The 25,305-nt window shown below is 37.3% G+C and overlaps 1 long non-coding RNA gene across 1 annotated transcript; it reads left to right on the forward strand.

The window, feature by feature from the left end:
- Positions 1–672: 672 nt before the first annotated feature.
- LOC125804555 (uncharacterized) lies at positions 673–7,047 on the forward strand. The gene is made up of 2 exons (XR_007440657.1): positions 673–5,216; positions 6,857–7,047. It is a non-coding gene; the product is annotated as an uncharacterized LOC125804555 (long non-coding RNA).
- Positions 7,048–25,305: the final 18,258 nt, after the last annotated feature.

A 25,305-nucleotide genomic window follows, 5' to 3' on the forward strand; every position in this document is an offset into this window, starting at 1 on the left:
TACGATTAAAGCGCCTCGGTATGGGTTTATACATTATACGGCTCTTTTACAGCATTGTTTCAAACTTTTACAATACTAGAAACATAGACAAAGACTGGTATAGCCTACATTACACTCTACTAAATGCACACAACAGGTCGAAGTATTAAAAACAGATGTTATCCAGGACAGAGACCAACAGCTAGTATTACACACCTAGCGCTAACGATTTCTGTGCGGTAATTTGGAGCTGATTCAGTCATTTCTGAGGTAGATTAATGGAGGTAAGCGCGCCGCGTGTTTAATGGTAGGAGTGCATGTGTCCGCGCGAACTGCACTTCATAAGGAACAGTGGTGACCCGTAGGGCTCAGTGTGCGACCACCCCCGCCGCGAGCCGCATCGATTAGGACAGGACCCAGAGATGGAGTCACACTAAATATTTACTGATCATACACCCCCCCCCCCCCAAACACACACACACCGACACACCGACACACACACAAATAGCAGGATCTTTAACGATTTCTGTATGATGACCAAAGCGTGAGGGAAGAAGGGAAGCACTTTAGAATTGTTTGGGGAAGACAGAGCGCTGTGATGAAGTGATGAAGTAAAAAAAAAAATATATATATATTATATATATATATATATATATATATATATATATATATATATATATATATATATATATATAGTATAACTAATTACTACATTTATTAAACAAGAACATCTCTCTTCAACTTCCTCTTTTTAGGTCCAGTCAGAGCAGGTGTGCAGTCTATATTGTTTAGCCCTATGCCTTGACTTTATGGCAAAGTGGAAAGTTCACCTTAATCTTATCGCTGCCTTTACTGAGCCCTTCATGCGAGAGATAGGGGGGCGGTGACCCAGGGGTCAGCAAAGATGCCGACCTGATTAACCCTTGCAGGCCCGGGATGGATCAAAGGTTAACCAGGCTAATCTACATGAAGGGACTGATTAAGTTAGATGATGAGAAGTCAGAAATGAAGAATTACAGTATGCCCTCTAAAGCAGCATTGTCTCATCTCAGATGGCCCTTGAGATCTGGACGGATAGCCTATTTATCAGCACAGTAGCCTGTAATATCATTGTGTAGCACAAACAAACCACTTAATATTGTTCCTAACCCAATTGACACTGAGCTGAGATGTAGCTGCGTATTGCACTGATTATTTACACACTTGTGTATGTAAGACTTCCTTTAATTATTCCTATTTCCATTTTGTCCCCAAAACTGACAGCAATTTTTGATCCCACCAGAATCTCAACACTGTAGCTTAGTAGATCTTAAAATAATAGAAATATTTTGTGTTCTCCAAGACTTTTTAAAAAAGTGAATTCTGCAATAAGTGTAAAAATACAAAATAATATTTTAAGCTCTGTCATGACTATAGGTGATAGGTTGTAATGGGTTATAATGTAGAGGGGGTTGGACCCTATAGGCTGGTGTAGTTCAGCCTGGTACATTTCAGTGCACATCCCAGAAACAGTGCCTCAGGACGGTTGGGGGATTTTTCCAACAGTGCCCAGCAAGCACCTTAAAAGATCACAAATTAGATACAGTGATACAGAGAAGTCAGCTGCAGTAAAACAATTAGCCTATTTTGCTACAAAAAAATATTATTTTGCTGAATTCTAAAATATTTGTATGTGCCAGAAAATAAATAATAATGAAACAAAACAAACAAACAAAAAGTTTTGCTAACATGACTAGAGAAACGTGTTTTAAAGTTTACTCTGGACATTTTTGTTGTAAAATGCTTTATTAATTATTTTTACATTTTATGTTTACGGTAATTTAAGTTGTTAAACATGAAGGAGATGATTAATGATTGAAGCTTTTTTTTAATGTAAGCAATTGCCAGATATATCCTCCCTGTAATATTCACAACCTTTACACCTTTACAGTATTTTATTTAACACTTTTTTATTACTTTAACCTAGCTGTATAATTTACAGATTTGGAAACTTTGATCACATTTTGATAAAGTTGTTTTGTGACAACATCAGTTGTAAAAAAGCTATACAAATAAATTTAATTTGATTTGAACATTACGTGCAGTTGAAATCATGAATTCCAATTAGTTGTATTTGGTTATGTCATTTGACTCCACTGCAGTGTTTAGAACAGGTGGATAAATAATCTAAAGAGATCAGTATGAATTAAAATAAAACATACAAAAACCAAACAACAACTAACAGCATATATCATTAAATTCTTACAAACTAATAAAATAATGAACAACAATTTTCAGAACTTTACAATCAATATTATGTGCAATCCTTCAGCATAGTTCCATCAAAACACGTTAACAAATTACATTCACACACACACACACACACACTTACAAGAACTCTTCGGTGTCCATGCTCATTCAAAAGCCTCAGATACCACTTACAGGCAAATTGAATGGGATTATGGTCTTATTCTGTACAGACGTCTGGACTGGTGCCCAAATATGTTGTAATTTGTTCAACATTACCTTCGGTCTTAAAACAACACTGCTGCCTGGGGAATTCAGAGGACTTAGTGCTTCCTCATGGCACAATAAACCCGCACTACATTTTGCTCTTGTAGATTTGCCTTTAATGCTCAGTACATTCGCTCAGAGCTGAAGCTTTCTTAGTGGTCAGTTCTCAGTGTGAGAATAATATACCCTAAGCTCATCCTCTTTAAGCCTTCTTTTCTTGTAATGTAAATGAATTGGATGGATGTGAGTAGTGAGTTAAAGTTGCATTAGACTTTAGTCTGCTATATTCGGTATATATGTACAGGTGCGTGTGCTTGCAAATTGCTTGCATGGTTACAATGGCTACCTAGATCCCAGCCAATCGGTTGCCTTCATGGATAAATAAAAAGTGCTCCTCAGTGTGTGATGAGGCATTTGACAACACTGCGTGGGTAGTGATTGGACAAGGTACTGTGGCAGGCTGTAGTGTAAATAATAACAGGAGTTTATTTTACACTACATGCTTATGCAGCGGGATCTCAGAGGGTGATCTCAGACATCATCAGCACATACTAGATTTTAATAAATAAATCAAGTAAATAGGCAAATGTACACAAATGAAGTGGCTTTATTCTCGTGGTTACCATTTGACTACCATTTGGCTTTATGATAAGGCTGACATTGGATGTGTTATTTCCAGCACGATAAAAGCAGGTTAAGGCAGTGCTGCATGGAATCTTTGGAATGCATTATTTTTTTTTTACATTAAAGCTCATTATTCAGTTATTAATTTCCAGACTTTTATGTTACCCAGTAAATTCAATGAAGCGAATTAATAATTTGCACAGAACAGCAGTTAATGGGTTAAAACTGAAAGCTGAGTTTTCTGTATGCTTTTCAGATATATGAAATCATTAATCCGAATGGAAATAGTCACTGTTTTTGCCTGCACAAACCGGTGAGACCTCCTGCAAAACATGTTTAAAAAGAAAATGATTAATTTAAGAAAATAATTAATTTATATTATGCTAAATAGGCAATTTTAATGGCCTATTATAATTAATTTAGATTTAGTTTAGAAAAATACATTACATAAATTATATTTTACATTTTATGGTTACTGTATGTCATATTTTTTTTATTGTTGTATATAAAATAGTTGAAAAACTTTGAATGGAAGACTTTGTTTTTTTTCTCGCTCAGTCTTTAAAAAATAATTTTACAAACAAGCAGCTGCTATGATATACTTTGAATTTATTTCACACCATTTTCCCCCATATGCTCGCCTGAAATCACACTGCAATTTAAAGTTGCACATGATGTGTGCAACAGTGATTGCACAGACCATCATATCCATATAGTGTGCTTTTTTTTTTTTTTTTTTTTACAATTTACACATGTCTAATTACACGGTGTGTTCTGTTTGTATTGGGGACTGATTAAATTAGAACAAGTAAAAAAAAATCATCTGTTCGTATGTTTCAAACTCCTGAAAAGCACATTTTAAGACTAATTTGTATCATACTGCACCACTTACGAAGCTCTCGAGTGTCTGCTTTGGTTGCAGTGGTAGTGGAAGTAAAACAAAAAAAAGAGAGAGAGACAATATACCCAATATACACAAACAAGGGAGTATGTAAGCAAGCTAATGTGAAATAAAGCATCTATTTGATAAAACATTATGTAAATCACAGCTTCCGCCAGCTGTGCCCTGTATTCGTAAGTGAGCCGCATATGACTATAAATGATCATTCCGATTAAAATCATCATTATGTGTACTTCAGTGAAGCTTGTATATGTGTTCCCCGTCTTCACACACGTCTTAAACATGACGGCGCTCAGGCGGAAGTGTGTTAAAAAAGTCTTGTTTATGGCCGTTGTTAATACTTGAAACAGCATTACAATTTGTTGTGCAGTGAGTGTGAAAGCTGTACTTACTCCTCTTAAAAAAGAACCCCTTTTCCAACAGGTTTGTGGTTTGCGGTGCAGTTAAGTGGTGAAGATGATAGCATGCATGGCTGTGGGAAGCTATTTGGTGGAGAAATACCACCTAGCTCATTCAGTACACTCAGAATGATCCGGCCGTGATGCATGAAAATGCTTGTAACTTGCTGCGAAGCACAAAAATGCTGCATAAATAACACTTTTCAAAATTGAAGTCTGAAAAATAAAACACACACACTGTTTTTCCACTGTTTTTTTTTTTCATCAAACTGCCAATAACAGCATTGGTTAGTGTTCTGCATACTTTTAAAAGGTTTAAGTATTACTACTCACCATGTTAAGGCCACATATAATGACTAACAAAATTCTAGGTGGAAGGAAAGAAATGCGACGGCACCCTTTAAGTGTTTTAACTCTAATTGCTTCCAAAAGATTTTAAATGCATGTAAAATGTAAACATGTGATGCAGTGAGAATACCACTGAGCAAACGTTGGCAATCTATATACAAAGAATGATCCATAAATCTATTAAACCCTCAGTAGGATCAGGATCAGGATCAGGCATGTCACTTGCTGTGTCGTCTAAAGGTGATGTAACCTTAAACTGTGCCTCAAACTGAACCTGAGGCTTGTGTATGGACGAAAGTGGAACAGCGGGTCAGTTGTCTGCTGTGTTAAGTGTGTGCAGGTCCGGGAGCAGCGAGGATGATGTGGAGAGGCCGTGGCCACCGACACCAAGCAGCTCTCAATGATGATGTCACAGCCAAGCGCATGGGTGAAACACTTGGGAGAAAACGGAGTGGAAGACATGTGTGGATCAGGTTAGTCTGAGTGAGATCTGTCTTCAGTACTGATGTTAATGCAACACTCTTCTCTTATGTTAATGTTTAGATTGAATGACAGACATCGACAGACATAAATACAGTTCTACATATTCTATAAAATGCTTCTATTCCTGTTTTTAAGAATTCTGATGTTTTCCCCATGTGCTAACAGTTACCTAGCATGTTGTTTTTGCTATAGAAAGTGTATTTTCTGCTAATTCAACTAATACAATATTATTTTAGGAGACTTTAGATTATTTTATTATAATCATGCATTTATTCTATGCATTGTGTCAAAATGTCATGGTAAACGGACCTATATAAATGTTTCAAAATGACTTCCATGAAAAGTAAATATTTTTTCTGTTCAGTTTTTTTTTTCCCTTTTCTTTACATTGTATAAACAATGGAGTTTGGAAAGTGACATTGATTTTATTTTTTGAATTATAATATATTATAATTCTAAATTATATGCAGCTCTGGACAAAAATTAAGAGACCACTTCAGTTTCTGAATCAGTTTTTCTGATTTTGCTATTTATAGGTATATGTTTGAGTAAAATGAACATTGTTGTTTTATTCCATAAACTACATGCAACATTCCTCCCAAATTCCAAATAAAAATATTGTCATTTAGAGCATTTATTTGCACTGCTTTCAGACCTCAAATAATGCAAAGAAAGCAAGTTCATATTCATGAAGTTTTAAGAGTTCACAAATCAATATTTGGTGGAATAACCCTGGTTTTTAATTACAGTTTTCTTGCATCTTGGCATTTTGTTCTCCTCCACCAGTCTTACACACTGCTTTTGGATAACTTTATGCCACTCCTGCAGCACAAAATTCGAGCAGTTCAGCTTGCTTTGATGGCTTGTGATCATCCAACTTCCTTTTCTTTTTGTTTTCATTTTTAAGTGGTCTTATATTTTTTTTTTCAGAGCTGTATAGTGGAGTCTGGAAAGTAACATGTTTTTTTTGTATTTTGAAGAATAATAATATATTATAATTCTAAATTATATATATATATATATATATATATATATATATATATATATATATATATATATATATATATATATATATATAACAAACTTTCATAAGCATGTTTACAATAAACATAATAACTGTTAATAATTACAAGGGAATTCTAATTGTGTCACCAGAAGCCACTATCAATGCCTTAACATACATGCAGTAGCGTACTACACAGTGACAAGATACCACACACGCAGACAGACATGCACCCTCACACACACGCACACGTAGACAGACACACACACACACAGAGTCAACTGAGACAGTGGTGTCACATTGTGGAGGATATAGCTACCTATTGAAACGTGGCTGAGCAAGATTAATAGGGCTCATGAGGTAAGAGAAAACGACGCTTTGCTGTAAACCTACACCAGCCCGACAAATGAACAACTGTCTGAACTTTACTTATGGGCCCCCCTAAAGGATTAGCGTACACGCACAGTAAGGTTCATAAAGCTCAGGGTTCGTCAGGCTGAGACTGATGCGTGGCACTCCCAAACAGTGCATGTGAGACATGTAGGTCTGCGCCTGCGTATGCCATGTCTTCAGACTTCCTGTTGTCATGCTGATGTTTAATAAAGTACTCTGTGTGTCTCTCCATAGTGAATAATGCAAGGAAACAAAAGAGACATTTTCATTTATCAATCACACATCAATGAAACGGCCAGAGCCGCCGACTGATTAGCGGAGCTCGCGGCATATTGTAGCGGCAAACTGCACAACTGATTCTGAACAGTACTGTGTAATTATTCTGTCAAATTAACAGCAATCCAATAAAGTGAGCATTGTATTTATATCCTACAAGCCTTTTGTCCTTATTATCAAATGTGAATGTACAAACTACCATGAATCTTTTAATCAGCACCATGGGATGAGATGTCAACAGTACTTCAAAACAAAGAGAGGTTTGTCTTCATCTGTCTTGTTTCGTCGGGAATATTACAGTACAAAGCCACGTTGTACAATAGCAGAGTCATCGTGAAACACTAAATCTTCATGTATTTCGAAGCAACAACTGACATTTTAACTGCATTCAATTGCTGGGTTTCCATATAGATATAATTTCCACGTAGTCCACTTGCAATTACTCTCCCAGTCTGGATTTAATCTTTGAACCGCTGGACTAAACTCAAGTTATTAGGAAATATAAATATTTTCAGAAGTAATCAAAGAGTCAGGGCAGGACAGAAGGACAGAGAGATTGATTCAGTGTGTGGACTGGCCCTAATTGGAAGCAGCTTGTTTTCTAATGAGGACTACTGGGAAGCACGGGCAGAAGTTAGGCTCGTCTCTACCGCTGGATGCGGCTAAAAGCTTTTTAATAGTCATTTTTTTTGTACTGTACTTGTGCAAAGACTAACACACACTAACGCTTAGGTGATAAAACAGTATATTCCCCTGTTACCACATTTTACACAATTCTTAGTGCTGTAGATGACTAATCACAGCAAGATAGACACCTTTAGGTTATGAACCATATGAATATACAATATAATACATGCCTGTATTATCAGAACTCTTTATATTAAAGCCTAACCATATTTTCCTTAGAGTCTAAAATTTAGAGGGACTGTTTTACAATGCGTGTCTAACGCCCTGCTGTGTAACACCTGAACACAAATGTGTGTAAAATGCGTGCAGTTTAAGAAGTTGAAATAAATTATAAAAAAAAAGAAAAGAAAAGTATTGTAAAGTATTGTCACAATTCTTGTGAAAGTCAGTGTGAAATGTATGATTAAGACCATGTACAGTATGTTACAGAAACTATACAGTCGTCATTCATCACTCAGACATTTGCCTAGGGGTGTAAATCTCTGACCTCGCAATGATTTATGATACTTTTGGAAGCGATTCAGTGACTTTTTAGATTTCATGTCAGTTTAAATGGATAAATTGATTTAATAATAAAACTATTAATCAGGATACACAAATGTGATTCAAATAAATACAATGAAAAGAACACAGCAAACCTTCTTTTCTGTTTGCCTTAAAAATGAGTAGAAACTTTTTTGAAACTTTCCTGAATATTATTGTAACTGATTGTAATTTTGAATGTTGTAGGGCCAGTTTCCCAGACAGGGATTAAGCCTAGTCCTGAACTACACAGCGTTTTAAATTGATATTTTCCACTGAAAGAAAAATAAAGTTACTTAATATATTGCTTGGCTTAATGTCTGTCTGCAAAACTGACCCATATTATTTTGAAATCATTATTATTAACTCATCATATTTATGCCATCCATTTATGCATTGTATAACCCGTAATGCTGTCTGTCATGTATGCTGTTTTATGGAGTTGGGGGAGATTGATTTAAAAAGTCCTTATTATTAAGACATCTCTGTTATGTAAAAATGGTAAAATATACTGACTAAAGCTCCTTAACCATTGGCTGTTATTTGACTGATCTCATCATTTATTATGCATTTTAAGAAGTTTGGAAGGAAAGCTGTTTTCTGATGTGGTTCTACTGTCAATCAATTAGATTTGTGATATTTGTTAACTGACGTTCATTACAGAAACTCAGTCAATGAACTGTTTTATTTTTTTACGCTGTCATCAAGACGTTCCTAACATTTTCTGAAGGGGAATAAATGTCACAGAGAGAAAGAGAGTTCATTTTACAAAGCATAAAGGGGAGGAGGGAAAACACACATACACACACACACACACAAGTGTTGGGGAAGACAGAAGTGAGGGATTCTCACACACTCGACACAAGATTTAATGAGTGTTGAGTTGTTGTGGTATTTGCAAAGTGGCCAAAAAAGCTCAGCTACGCTGAGGAAGCTTGTGAAGTGTCTGTGAAAAAACCCGTTGTCAAACAAGATTTGGGATCAATTATCCAGACGGAGTGTGTAATGTTTATACCAGGCTTCTCAGAAGAAAGCCTGGGCCGGGGTAAACCTCAGGCCCGCCAACCCTGAGTGCTCATGTGACTTACTCTCCTGGGGCTTCACAAAGGACTTCCGTTTTGTCACTGAAACACCAGATTCTTCAACCCTTCCGTTAACCTCAAACTGAACAAGAAGTGCAGGTAGGTCAAATCGAGGGGTGGGAAAATGTGAAAATGTAGGCGTTTCACTATTAGTGATCAAAACTATCATACGGTTTGGAATTATTTTTTACATTTTTGTTGAGTTAAAATCTACTCTAAATGCTGAAAGACCTAATTCACAGGCCTTTTCATAAACACATAAACACCTAATAAATGACAATTTAAATTTAAATTGAAACTCTCCAGCATTAATACAGTTTGAAAAAGTTTACTTTTCAAGTTACTGTAAAACATACGTTGTTCTGGCCCCTGTTTTGCAGATAGACTTTAACAGTAGGACTGTTACCTTTACTAAATGTGATTTAAGATTGTAATCACTCAAAAACAGGACTCAATAAGTACTAAATAATAATACTGAAACAAAATTATGACCATCAAGTTCTATACCTCAACATATTACTAAAGCAAACCACTAAAACCGTCCCATCCCTAGAGGTAAGACACACCACATGTTTTAAGCTGGGCTCATAAACTAAAAGGGCACAGCAGGTGTAGGTCTCAGTGAATCAAAGCCCAGGTCATACTGTGCAGCTCTGAGACGCTGCAGTTATTATTTCTTTAGTAAGCAGCACGAAAAAGGAAATACGTCAAAACGGTGTCAACCCTAAAATAAACAACGTTAGATTTAGTGCATTTCCACAGCGACTGGGCCTAGACAGCGCAGTCTGAGACACAGCCTAGTGCACATAAACCACGTACTGGTGGGATTCTCAGCATGACCAAACATGTTCCAATGTGACTCCTGAGACTCCTTCCCAATGAAGCTGACATCCCGTTTACAGACAAGCTCCACAGGAAAGCTCCCTTCTGATGTGAATTATTCATAGACGTAACATTCGTTAAACAAAGCAGATGTTTAAAACTTAGCATATGTAAAAACAAGGTTTAGACCCCCCCCCCCCAAGAAATAATTATTTCTACTCTACTAAAGTAATTGATATTATTAACAATAAATACATTAATAAATAAAGCCTTTAGATCTTTATTCATGCACACAAAGGGGAGCCTAAAATTAGCTTGAAAACACCTGTTGTCTAAAATGGCCACTGCCAGTGTTTAGTTACACAGTAAAGTTTTGTTAATTTTATATAGTTCACAACCTAAATCACACCAACAACTTTAAGGAAGATGTGTGAAAATGAGTATTAGTGAAATAGTGTAATACAACATGTGGGCTTGTATGTACAGAAAAAAAGATTTTAAGTGGTTGTTCTCTTCTGTTACTCGTTAGCCACATTAGCCTTAATAGCTCCTCATAGCTCATATTTGGTCTAAATTTAACTTTTTCTGAACTATTTCTAGCTGCTAGCTGTTTGCCTAGCAGTTCTGCATTTTGGAATGTTGCCTATTCCACAAGTAAGCTGCCTTAACACCCCCTTTACAGAGAATTAGCTGTGGTTTTACTGACACTGTAAGACCACTGTAGAAGGTCTTAGTTGTCATCATATCAAAAACATGCCTGCCAGCTGTATTTGCAGTCGCTACCACTGATTTGGGCGTTAACACTTAACTGCTTAATCTGTCTTTATCCAACTGAAGGGGATTAATGATATCAGGCACAGTATTTAACCTTAGTTTAAAAGGTCTGTGTATGCGCCTGCTCGTTCTCTGCCCTTTTAGTCCACCGTTATGCTTAGAGACTCAGCGTTTCCGCTGCTTAATGATAGCAGGGATCTAAAGGGCATACTTTCCATCAGATCTCAAGAGTAGCAGAAGATGTGTGGATTAAGTATGTGTTCCTGCCTTTCCGCATATGGAGAGATGTAAACAAAAGCATCAGCAGCGCATTCCATTCGGAGAGAGTAAGAGGTTTGGATGTCAGAAGAGCCGAGCCGAGCTCTGGGTCAATGGTTACAGCATGCTGGCGAGAAAACGCTCTTTTGTGACCCGATTGTGACTGCGCAAATACGGGTAAATAATTGCTATAGTTAAGTTAGCAAGGGGTTGTACTTTTACCAGTGACATCCCACCATGACGGTCAGTGTGTGAGATTCTCCATTAGCATTTTCCTTCAGGCCTTTAGGGAACTGCATGTTTTAATCTCTAGAGAACTCAAGAGAACTATTACATTTCAGCTGCTCGCCCCACATTTATCAACGCAATCATAAAACAGTTACCCAAATGCAACACACCCGTACGAGAGAGAAAGCACTGCAGCAAAGCTCAGCGTATACTGTAAAAATACCAGGATAGCTGGCCGTAAATCTTTCCTGATTAATGGTGTGTTGTAGAACACGAAGCGCTAAATTTCACTGTGGTTCTATTAAATTAAATTTGTGGTTCACCTCAAAGAACCCTGCTGTGTAGACTTTTAGAGTTACCCCACCACAGCTGCTCAGCACAGACTAAAAACAGCCAAAATACTTAAATCCTTATGTGTAATCCTTTTAATAAATAACTGTGCAGAGTAGATATGCTAGTAGTGTAAAATATAGAAGTAAATATTCACTCCCTCACTTTCCCTACATTCTCACCCTTTCTTACATTACTTAAAATAGGCACTGGTGCTAAGCCGTTTGGCCACTTGCTTAAGTCCCACTGGGAGGACAAACATATACAGCAGCAGAAAAGGGTAAGCCTGTTTAGGTTCACGCAAAATGCTAACAGCACTAACAAAGGAAAGCTAATAAGGGCTTGTTTGCATTATGCAAATGAGACCAGAGCTACATGGTCTCCTCCAGCTTCCGTCCATTTCTAGCTATGTTAGCATTTTTAGATTAAGCGCTCCTTTAAACGACTTGATCCCATCTCAGACACCAGCCAAAAAGGTCAAGAAGCCTGTCACATCAAAGCCTCTGCCAGAACTAACTCCTCAAATACGGCCTAGGCTTAGGCTCCAGGGGGAAAAAAAATAAAAGAAAGTGCCTTTTGTTTGAACTGTCGAGCTACATCCTGAAATCCAGCATGACCTTAATCTGGGAGGTGCAGCTAGCACAACGAATCTGCTGCACCATTACCTCAAAGTCACCAAAGTCCATTAGACCGGAATGATCAGTTTAGACACTGAAGTCTGACACAAAACACTGACTGATCAGTGGTGCTCATTACCTCGCGCCAAGGCCTCGGCCCATCAGGTCATGCACCGGCTAATCCCTCCATCAACCTGCCTTTTTAATACTTTCATTCACTTCTGTGGGTGCCGGAGAGCATACGAGGAGGGGCAGATTACGTACCCTTTGTCTAAACTGTGCCCACACACCCACCTACACACAGAGACAAAAAATTATAATCCTTTACTTACGTAACTTATGTCTGAGCCCTTTTTTCCTCTCGCTTTTAATCTTTTCACAAGATCGGTACACTGGTGAGCCTAGTGTTAACTAACACCTCCGTTTGGCCCAGACTGGTCTAGACTTTCTTTTATGAATGAAACATAAGCAAAGGGCACTCTGCGCACGTAGGTGTGGCCGTTTGTTCGCCATGCTAGCACTGAGCCAGGGCTCGCGCCCTCGTGCCCTTCTCTTATACCTGTGTCAATTTGCAGAGCACACAAAGTCAAACAGAAAACTGCTGAGGGGATACCTCTCCCAGTCCGGCCAGTACATAAGCCCTGACTTCAATTACAACCAGCGCTGATTCTAATGAAATCTACCTCTACATAATGAAGGCTCAGGAAGTCAGCGTTCTTCCCAAAGGTAAACACTATGAGGACCTTATTAGGCGGCCGTGTTTGCATTTTTCTTGAATAATCATCCGTTTATACTTTGTCAGCTGCCTGCTTTAATGAACTTAGGTGTCAGTGAATAATGTAGTCCAGCAGCGAGGTGTGCATGTGAAATGTAGTCCGCTGGCGGATGACATTTAAGGCTATACCTTTACCCTATATGCAGAGGCGGAATAGAGCCCGAACCTGGAAGTCGTTTCCCTTCAGTATCGTAACGCAGAAACAGTCGTAGGAGGGCAGGGTTCGCTCCCCTGTGAACGAAAGCGCAGACTCATGTTTAAGAATATGATCTTACAGAACTCCTAATGCTAGCACATTGGTGCCGATACGCAGCCACGGACGTTGACCCGCAAATGGAAAACATTGTATAGGATTCCAGCACAGTGACTCACTGGCCTATGTAATTGCTTCCACATTAGACCCCCTTCTCTCTCTCTCCCTCTCTCTCTCTTTCTCTCTCTCTCTCCCGTCCATGAAAGCAAATCCCCCTGTGAAATCCCTGGCAATACAGCCACGTGTTACCAATGCTTTAGCTTTACATTCACATTGCCATAGCGCTCTGGTTCGCTGCTCCTCCCCTCAAAACATCACGCAGCACTGCTCCTCACTCAAGCCTGTGGAATCGATTTGCACCAGGAGCATGAAACTGTCCACTGCTGTCCACAGCAGGTGAATTCTCTCTTGCAGCCAGAAACTGCACTCCAGTAGTGAAGTAAACAGACCTGAAAACAAGAACTATTCTTCAATTTGAAGTTACTTTAAAAAATATATATTTTTTTTCCTTTTTTTACTACTTACTTTTTTTTACTTTTAAACTAATTAAACTAAAAAAAAGTATTAAGGGAAAGGACAAATTTTTGAGTAAGCAAACTATACATTACATATGCAACAAACTTAAACACCTTAGAATGTGACTGTTGATTGGACAAAAAGGTACCAATTAGGATAAAGTATCTTTATAAGAGGGAAATACATGACAATTTTAATTAAAATTAAATGAATGTTGAATTAACATTGATGAATAACAAAGGTGTGAGTACATTTTAATTTTTCTTACAAATAAGTGTTTTCTATTAAAACATGTAATTGAAGTACAATTAATTTTAAAGTTACATGAAATAATTAGTAGTAAACACTTATTACTGATACATTACAAAAAGCATCTGAGTAAAAAAAAATCATTGTTTTTCAGCATCAGAATTTTTGAATTAAACAGTTTTAACAGTGAGTGTATAAAAGTGTGCACAGTGCAGAACCTAAATATACATTTCTCTCACTTTCTGTTGACCCTCCCCTGCCCACCATCTCACTACAGGGAGCTCCTCCTACTTTTTCACTGAAACAGCACATCCGAAGTAGTGTCGACAGCAGACAGTAGTGTCCGGACGTGAGCGGAGATGCAGTACATACTGTAAAGCAAATGAAAATTATTTTTTTTGATGCTGAATATGGTTGACAACAGTGGGATTCTAGGATCTGAGTGTTAGGGGTGCTAAGCACCTAACCAACCCAGCCCCACCGACCCCTCTTCACAAACCACTATGGACCATAAATAAAATTGAGGAGCTTTCAGGAGGGGTAAGTGTTTCATATCAGAAGAAACAGAATAAATTAGATTCAAATAAAAAAAAAAAAAAACTTTATGCACAGGGTGCACATGTATACTTTAATCTCAAACATCATTTTAACAGTTAAGAAGATAAAAATGTTAGGCCCACATTAGCTGTAGGAGCATTATCTGACACACATACAGACAGTACTAGTCTAGCACATTTGCTTCAATATAAACACACAGACTGAAGAACACTTTTAACAGAAGACAGTGGCCGCAGTTTGCAGTATTAGCTCACTAAATACAATAAAAAAAATCATAAAATATCAGTGTAAAAAAACGGTTTGATGGTTGTTGCTTACAGCAAGGTAGTGCGGCTAGAAAGTGGACCAAACCATTTGCATAACAAGGGGAGATCTACTTTGAAGTATTGACTACTGAGTATTAAACATATATATTTTTAAGTTCAGAGAAAAACTTCTGTTTAAAAAAATAATAAAAACATGACTTTTTACTTTCCCTTTTAAGGGACTGAGACTTATTTTAGGGGTGCCTGAGTCCATGCATTGTACACAATGCAGAAGAAACAATGCACAGGCTAACATGCTGCACCACTGAGAGCCAACATCATCCGCCAAACATTTTCAGACCATTAACATTCCAAATATCAGCAACTGGAGCCTAGTGTGAAAAGCAATGAGTTAAAAAGTCTAAACTGTTTAAACTCAAGCCACCTCATAACAACGGACCATAACATTTAATTTATCACACAAACACGTTCGAAGAAGAAAAAAAATGAGGTAGGTGAGAAGTTTGCAGGGGAGAGGAACGGAGCCAAGTCTTCTGGCTAACTTCACTTCACTTTCAATAAGGTTCATAAAAGTTCTGTCACTTTGGTCCCGCTGGCAGCGAGCAGGACTCCTCAGGTCTACCTTGATCACTGAAGAGAGCCTGCATTGTTTCTTGCATTACGTTCAATTTGCATTGTGCCTGCAGTCATAAGCTAGCCAAGTTGGGGGGATTGGGGGTGGGGGTGGAGGGGGTGGGCTGGTGTTCACAGTCAGCAACATTATGCAAGACAATGTCCTCCATACACCACCCGCCACTTCCTGTACAGCTCAAGGTGAAAATAATAGCATAAACAATCAGACACTTTATTATATCAGTTTACATATCCAGGACACAAAAAGTAAGGGGCCATTTCATCAAGCTAATTGCCTGTGCGTAAGAGGGAGCAAACTTTTTCACCATCACTCTATTATGCAGCCTTTTTTCTTAATCACAAATAGAGCCCTTGTATCCCAGAGGGACTCGCATTCTAATTTACAATTGAACCGCAGACCAAAGCTATCAATCTTTCACAGTGTTTTTTTTTCTTCTTCTTTTTTCCCCCACTCCCTCTCGCTCCTCTTTTTTTCCTCTCCTTAGTGTAATTGTGCTCACATAACAACAAATGAGCGAGAGGGCGAGAGATGGGTGGGAGGCATGGTGGCTTTGATGGATCTGGTGATGAAGATGGTCCAGTTGAGTTTCTTTGCTTGGCCAAAGGGGTGCTGTTCCGGACTGTGGAGAAAAACAGAATATCAGACGCAGGGCACCAGCAACGCTAGATGTGATAAAAGACCAAACACTCTGGCCTTCCTATAAACTCCCAGTGTAAAACCTCGAGCCTGAGCAGGCTGAACACCTCTGAGTTCAAGAGATTATTCTCTGAACTGAGGTGACAAACTGATATGGACCATAACTTATTCAGAGCTGATGTTCTTGTATGTAGGCTTAAATACAACAAAAAGGTCAAATACCTTTCTAATAAAAATGCTCTGTTCCATCCCTTAAAAACATATTTTTAAATTTCTACATAATCTGATTTACAATCACAAACAGTATATATCTCAGAATACACCTTGCATGCCGTGTATTATTTCATATAACTAAACAGGCCTGTCACAAAAACTATTTTAATCTGGACGATACACTTAACACAATTGTAATAAACATATTATTCTAATTTTATAATTATTATAACAAATATAATAATGCAATTCCAACATTTCAAAGGACAACAAACTCTTACCTAATAATAGTTTAGGAGACATACTGTTCTATCTATTTCTTTACCTGCCACAGTCCACTCTATGTGTATCTGTGGCACTGTGTGTCTAAAATATTGATGAAGTTCAATTACATCTAAACACACACACACTCAATAGATGATACTATGGTCTGCAAAAAATAATTGAGGTCAAGTACATTTATGTTTCGAAAGGATAAAAAATATTATAATTATTGTGACAATTGAGGTCTACAATTAAGTGCTAACAAATTAATCGAGGAAGATAGCTAATTAGCAATTTCTACCTTTCTTTGGAGAGAGATTTGAAACTAAAATCGTATTTGTGTAAAATCCTGTATAATAACTCTACCTTCTCACCTTTTCAGCTTGTCAGCAAATGCATGTGTATAGCTACCCATAAGAGAGGCTTCAAGCATAGTTTGTATTAATGACAGTGGAGTAAAAGTTAATTAATTTCAGCCATTGTAGATTGATTTAATCATTTAATAACATTTAAAGATCTTTTGCAAGCCATCCATCTTATAAAACTACACGATTGCATAGTGTTATCACCTTTAATACAGATTATATTAGATGTCAAATTAATAGTCGGTATGCTCTAGTTGTTTTGGTATGTTTACTTATTGACGCTGTCATGCAAAGATGAGAAATTGATTAGAGATCAAACTAATTCAAGTATGGTGTATATGTATATGGTATAAATGTAAAACTCTTATTGTTCATCAATAATTAGATGTATTGTAAAGAACAAGAGTCTGATTCAATTTATGCAGAAATGTCAACACAAATATACATTTTTGGTCCTACTTTATAATAGGTGTCTTTAATAAGTGTGTAATTACACATTAAAAACCACGTAATAAGAGTGTAACTACTGGTGAAGTACACATTGTTACAGATGAATTACAGTTGTACAGGTTATGTAATTCAACATGTGTATAAAGATCAGTTAGACATAGCAGGATATTTTGTCCATCTTCTCATAATGAATCTGAATCTTTAACAACCTGTACTTGACCAGTAGTTATTACACTGTTATTACATGGATTGCTAATGTGCTAATAACTGCTACACAGTTATTAGAGACACTTAATATAAAGTGGGATCAAGTTTTGCAATGATATGTAAACTGATTTGGCTTTAAAAAGCACTACTGTCACTTTACACTCATTAAAAAGCAAAGAACACATCCTTATCTATTGATCATCATTTGCTACAAATAGTGAAAAGGTTATGAATGCAACCATTAAATGTTAAAGTATAAAAGTCTTTTATAACTAGAATTTGTTTTCCAGTCCAGTTTGTGATTATGAAACCATTTATAATTAATTTTGTCACGATCAGATTATGACTTAGCTTGGACCTGACTGGCTGCAGTGTTTTAAGGCCTTTAAAGCCTTCAATATAATAAAACAACTGGGTTTAAATTTTTTTTTTATTCTTCAAAAATAAACTTTGGATATTTTTTTCCAGACATTTGGATCCATAACACATTTTCGTCTTAACCCTGCTTTTCACTTCAATATGAATGAGTAGGATAAACTGCTGTAGGCTAGTTGGGTAGTCAAATATACAGTGAATGTAATGTCAAAACAATTATTCATTCAAAACAGCTTGGATTACATATATGGACAGAAATTCCAAAACGTGGACCCTTTTAGAGGCTAAATGTAAAGCATATTACTGGTTTACCCCACAGTATGCACACAAGAAAAAAAAGTCAGTCCAATATTATGGCAGGGTCCAAACCTCCTCTTTCTCACAAGCCACTCAGTCCTAGACTGGTCAGATCCATCCATCCCTCAGCTGCTGGGACTTAAATCAAAGCCTGAGAGAAAGCGAGGGAGGAGTGGCTTACAAACCCAAATTCTTCCCTGAGCAGCATCACCTTCCCAGTGACGCGCCCTGTCCCCACCTCCCGTCCCCTGTAACGATGCGTCTTGTCATTAATGAGTTAATGCAAAAACTCTCAATGTCATCAGCGAAGATAAGAGGGAAGAAAGCGGCACATTGTACAGATAATGACAGGCTACCCCCGCCTGCCCCTGAGATGTCACGGGTCAGCCATGTTAAGAATGTGTGTGCCCAATCATCTACTGATCCTTATCTGGCCGGCCTGCAGCTAACCAAGACATGGGCTCAATCAGTGCAGCTGATGAATGAACAATGGGGGCTACAGGGGGAGCGGTGGAGTGTTCCGTCCGTCGCATGACTCTCGCTATACTAACACATGATGACACTAGCAATCAATATGTTAATTACCAAACAAGTTATTGGACGAGGTGCACATGGGCAGACGTGGTGGATCTGTAAGAAGTGGGGAAAGGGAAAGGGCACGACCTCACAGTGAAGTATGCAAACAAACTCCACAGACTCTTCAGGACTTACAACAATCACAGCATTCAGGTTACAGTATGCATGAGCCAATTCCAGGGGACAACGTGGAGCACTTCTGTGTGCATCTGTGTACTGTAGGCATGGCATATCATACCGTACGCAATGATATCATAATTTCTGAAATTATATATTTAACAAAAAATATATTTATAAAAAAACAAATTGTGATAACGGCATTCTCTCTTGAAATCAGTCTATTACCAATTGTTTTGCTATTTTTTGTAAAGCCTTACACTGTAAAAAATATATATTTGAGCAGTAAATTAGCAATAAGATAAATTAAACTTGAAACTAGCTTACACCTTTTCCTATTGGCTCCTGCAACCATTTATTTTCATAGTGAGTGTATCTCCCTCTCTCCTTCACTCACCATCAGTGTGTAGTTGTGCCCCCCAGGCTACCTTCCCTTGTGTATGCTGTTGTGTCTTAAGCAAGAGTTGACTGGCCAGCCCCTGTGTTGATGACTATAAGAACAAGTTGCCCCCAAGAACTTAAATAATTAAGTTTTTACAGTATAGGTATATATATACATTTTTTTGCAGTTCATATTCATGCTCTAAATATTATCCACTTGATTATTTTGGTACAAGTTTAGTTACATTGCATTATTTATATTGTACATTATTGGTATATATAAGCTTATAAATACATAATAATTATCACTATCGCAAAATAACTTGGAATATTGTGGTATTAATGACCATATCTCCCACCCCAACTGTGCACACACACTTTTTCAAGGGTCTTTAGACACCTGCTCATTCAACATCTCTTAATCTCCTCTGAAGGCATTGGTAAAGTTGGTATACAGTGAATAGCCCTATTTGAGCAATTTTCTAATCCAAATTATGGCAAGAACTACTTAACTAAGTAAAGTTGCAAAGACCATCAAAAATGTTGTGATAAAACTGCAAAGTAAAGTTGCAAAGACCATCAAAAATGTTATGATGAAACTGGCTCTTATCAGGACCACCCCAGGAAACCTTTGTTGCACAGGATAAGTTCATCAAAGTTACCAGCCTCAGAGACCCCAAGTTAACAGAACCCCTGATAGGAGCTCCTAAATGCTTCCTAGAGTAGCATTTACTACATGATTCTTATGTGTTCCTTTATAGTCTGGATTAATTCAGTATTCATGTGTTGGAAAATACAGGAAAAAACTCAAAAAAACATTATTTATCAATGAGAAGGAACAAGTGTCCAAATGTTTAACTGGTACTGTATTTTTGTATAAGAACTGGTGTGCTCATACAAAAAAATGAGGTCTGAACCAAACCAAAAGTTTAACAATCTTAACACAGCATACGTTGGCAGCCTACTTGGGAAAGGTGAGCTCAACCCAAGCAAATGCCTCTTCATTAGGTGACAAAGTATGGCTTTGGCTGACATAATGCGGGAGACTTGAAAAAGGTTAAGGGTCTGAATTCCAGCTGCCATAGCCATCATCAAACCTGACAAATTGTATTATAACAGTTTAGTGAAATCCAAACCAGCGAGGTGCTCTTTTGCCACAGCTCCCCCAGTGTGGCCGTGTCTCAGATTCAGGTCTCCGGCTAGGGCCCCGCCGGCGTAGACAATAGGGGCCCTGCCAGGTCCACTGGCATTTTGTCTGCTTCTACATTATCTGAAATCAAACGCTCTATTCTACTCCCACCGTTCCACGTGGAACAATCAGTGCTGATGTGGGAATGCCTGTAATCCACACAAAAGGGAAAGGCTGACATTTATACCGAGAAAAAAAAAGAAAGAAAAAGGAAAAAAGAGGGGTTTTATAAAGAGAAGAGCTGTGGATTCCATGGCTGTTTTTTTTGTGCACGGCACACAAGATAGAAGACGGTCGGGTGGGGGAGGAGGTAATGACACTTTAATACGGGGTGGGTAGCACAGGTAGCTCTTGATAATCGGAGGTGGAGAGTCATTGAGAGAGGACACCTGTAAGCCAAGCGGCTCTGTGTGTGGACAAATGGGGGAAATGGGCGAAGAGGGACTAATAGATCTTGCTGTGGCTTAGGGGAGGGAAAAGAGTGTGATGTTATCACCATGCAACAGCCAGAGGAAGAGAAGAACCCTAATGGTTGTGGCTAAATGTTATAGGCACTTGAGCTGAAGGGCCTGGGTGGCTGACAAACATTTCCTGGGCTGTACTAACACTAAAAGTAAGAGTCCTTTGAACTTCAGATGTATTATTTTTTTATATTATTATATTATCATATTTGCACATTTCAAATCAGATCACTTACTGTACATATATCCACCACTTTAGCCTTCAGCAGGTTAACCTTCGCCCATTCACCTTAAAGCTACAAAGAGTGTTTCAGTCTTAAGATACTCATTTACAATTATTAACCATATTTTTTTTACAGTTTTAACCATGAAAACGTGCTCAAGCATCTGAGGAAAAAAAAAAACATTTTTAATTTGTCCCCTTAAGACATTTTATTAATTTCCATGAATTAATTATTAACTGTTATGAATTGAATATGTATGTTTCAAGGTGAAATTTAAGTAGTTTGTAAGACATTATTTATTATTTATTGCAATTTACTGAAAACGATTTTACTGAAATTTTTTTGGTCTCCCTTTACATGTTAAAAAAACACCTGCTCATTTTACTGTACACTGATGTATGTACTGCACATAATCTTCATTCTGATTGGCTGCTTTATATTGTGCCCTGTTCAAAAGGTAGTCCAGGCTGAAACATTCTATGTCTTCATATTATGTCATGTTATGACTATGTTGTATGACTTTGCTGTTATGAGTCGTCGGATCAGCCTGAAGGTTGACAGGTTCATTGTTGTCTTTCAAACACTGTCAAGCGTGGTCTGTGGATATTACCAGCGCTAATTCTATTGATGTTAGAGCAAATTTGACCAGAGGTGGAAAAATTACTGAAAAACTGTAATTAAGTAAAAGTACCTTTACTTTGTTAAAATTCTACTCAAGTAAAAGTAAAAGTTCCCATCTAAAAATCTACTTCAGTAAAAGTAAAAAAGTACTCAATTTAAAATTTACTTTGAGTAAAACTTACATAGTTACTTTTATTTATTTGATCTAAAAAAGTACAAATCATAAATTAAATATTTGTATTATTTGTTATTACAAATAATAATTTGGATCTTTCAGGCAGCATTTGTTCAGACCACCCTTATAAAACATTTTCAAGAACAAGTGGCATAGGTTTCTATGATCCATTTTTTTTCTTTACTGTAAAAAAATAAATAAATATGGTCATATATGTGACTATAAACCGTATTTTTTATAGTTTTACAGTTCATTATTATTTTTTAACTTGCCATTGCTATACTTTAACTGCTATTTACATGTTTTTGTTTTTTACATCTAAGCAGATTGTTTAATGCTACCAATAAAAACTTAAGGAATTATCATGAAAAACATGAAAACATACAAAAACATGTTGGTCGGTGCATCCGCAGTGACATAAAGAAGCACATATCGATGGGTAGCATAACTCGACAGAACACCGGTTCCCCTGAGCAGCGCACACAGACCCCAGGCTACACAGCTGATTTAGACAGACTCTCCCGCTAACCGTAATAAACACTTCATGGAGAAGTTCAACTGTGCTGCCATTTTTTAAAATTCAGACAATTCGTTTTTTTTCCCAGCATTTCATTTTTTACTCTGTAACGTGAGTTTTTCAATGTAGTGAAGTAAATTACTTGTGTCAAAATGAACTTGAGTAAAAAATTACTCATAAAGTCTACTCAATTACAGTAATGTAAGTAAATGTAATTCATTACTTTCCACCTCTGAATTTGACTTATATGTATGTAATATTGTTGGCTGGATGCTATTGTTGGAAAAAACTAAATTTGCAGGTTGAACAACAAGTTGAGAAGACAGCAAAAATCTGTACAATATTGCGTTACTTTTGAGAGGACTAAATTAGGCATCGCCTGTCGTTTTTGAGGTGGAACTGTGCATGCAAGCTGTTCTTAGCGAGTTACAGGTGGGTCAGATTACTCTTAAGTTACGAATGAGTTTGAATATTTGTGTAATGTCTGTAATTGGTGTTACAAAGTTCTTAGCCTTACAAACATTTTGGGAAACGCACCCATGGATGGTAGCTTGAACATATGTTTTGGAAATTGACTAAAGTTCACTCAACTTTACTTAATAATTTTTTTGTTAAATGTAACTTGGTATGCAGTTGTTTCAAAAATAAGAAAATACAATTTTGTTCATTATTTCCACAAATGCTTGTTTTCTCATTTTCTCAGACTTTTTGCTCAGTCAACTTGATAAAACCTTATAACTTTTCTAAACTGATTTTTGTGTCTGCTCCTGAGGAGATCAGTAAGATGGAATGAAAGACGTACAGTTAGATAGCCACTTGGAGATAAATAAAAGGTGAAGGAGATAATAAATAAAGAAAAGGAAGTCAGCGATTCCAGGAAAGTAAGCTTATTCAGCTAGTTTCTCTCTTCAGCTAAAAATATTTTCTTAGACTATAGTTGAAATGTGAATTAACCACTATAAGTATATTGATGGTACCCAGAATAGCTGAGGTATTTGAACCTGACCCTGATATCATGCCAGCAGTTTGCCTATAAGATCGCTCCTGGCTTTAGCAAATCCTATAACACCAGATTAGGCCTTTTGACCTCACAGACACGATAATGACATTAGCTAATGTTGTTACAGTACCACTGTGTGTAGTATAACCCTGCAATGAACTCGCTCAATGAACAACAATGAAACACTTCACTAAATATATCACTTTACTGGATGCTGATTAGGTCTGTTTGGTAGTTATCATTATAAAGCTTTTCCTGGGAATGGTAACTGGTGTAAAATAGAGGGCAGGGGGTAAGTGCTCATGATGAGTTTAGGGGAGGTAGGGAGCTTACAGGATTGGAGTAAAAGAAGAAAGCCTACATGACTGATAATATATTTCTGAGTAGAAACTGATTACAGTCTTGTGAGGACCTTTAACAACAACTATCCTTTGTATACAGTACCAGTCAAAAGCTTGAATATATTTTAAATTTACTGTTTTTTAAAAATGTTCTGCATTGTAGATTAATATTAAAGTCATCCATAAAGAAAGTGGTAAACAAGCCAGAGTATGTTTTCTATTTTAGAGTCTTCAAAATAACCACCTCTTTCTTAGATGACGGTTTTTGAGGTAGAGTCACCTGGAATGGCTTTCAGTTAACAGCTGTGCTGAACTTGTCAAGAGTTCATTACTTGCATTTCTTGCCTCTTAATATGTTTGAGAGCATCCATTGTAAAGTTGTGAAGCGGTAGGGTTGGTACACAGTGAAAAGCCCTATTTGAGTAATGTTCTAATCCATATTACGGCAAGAACTACTCAACTAAGTTAAGAAAGAATTACTTCAAGAAACAAAGGTCAGTCAATTCGAAAAAAAAAGTTTGAAAGTATCCTCAAGTGCATTCAAAAAGATCATCAAAATGATGAAACTGGCTCTCATCAGGACCACCCCAGGAAAGGAAGACCAAGAGTTACCTCTGTTGCACAGGATAAGTTTGTCAGCTTTAAAAATGGCTGAAACCTAAATGTTTCACAGAGTATTTTGTTTTTGTTTTTTAACAAATTGTTTTTGTTTTTGTTTTTTAATCATTTTAGTTCTAAATATTTGGGTGTTTGCAACAGCTATTTCAGTTTGATATATCTAATAACTGATGGACACAGTAATATTTCAGGATTGAAATGAGGTTTAAACCATGCATTAAACCAAAATTGGCAGGCCAAGAAAAATATCAGAAAGGCAGAGAAGAAGAATGGTGAGAACAGTCAAGGACAATCCACAGACCACCTCCAAAGAGCTGCAGCATCATCTCGCTGCAGAGGATGTCACTGTGCATCGGTCAACAATACAGCGTACTTTGCACAAGGAGAAGCTGTATGTGAGAGTGATGCGAAAGAAGCCATTTCTGCAAGCACGCCACAAACAGAGTCGCCTGAGCTGTGCTTTTGCCTGAGGTGTGCTTTTGCATACCTCAGGCGACTCTGTTTGTGGCGTGCTTGCAGAAATGGCTTCTTTCGCATCACTCTCCCACACAGCTTCTCCTTGTGCAAAGTGCTCTGTATTGTTGACTGATGCACAGTGACACCATCTGCAGCAAGATGATGCATCACTTTTAGTGACTACTGATTGTTCCCTGATCAGTAATCAGTAGTGCTGTCAACATTAATGTGTTAACATACACAATTAATTTGAAGATTTTAACATGTAGCATTTTAATGCATCAGTCATTTCCCCTTTTCTGACACCAATATCCTGCTTAATTCACTCTTTTCACAGAACCTAGTGATATATC

The sequence above is a fragment of the Astyanax mexicanus genome, chromosome 9 (assembly GCF_023375975.1).
Source record: "Astyanax mexicanus isolate ESR-SI-001 chromosome 9, AstMex3_surface, whole genome shotgun sequence".
Lineage (NCBI taxonomy): Eukaryota > Metazoa > Chordata > Actinopteri > Characiformes > Acestrorhamphidae > Astyanax > Astyanax mexicanus.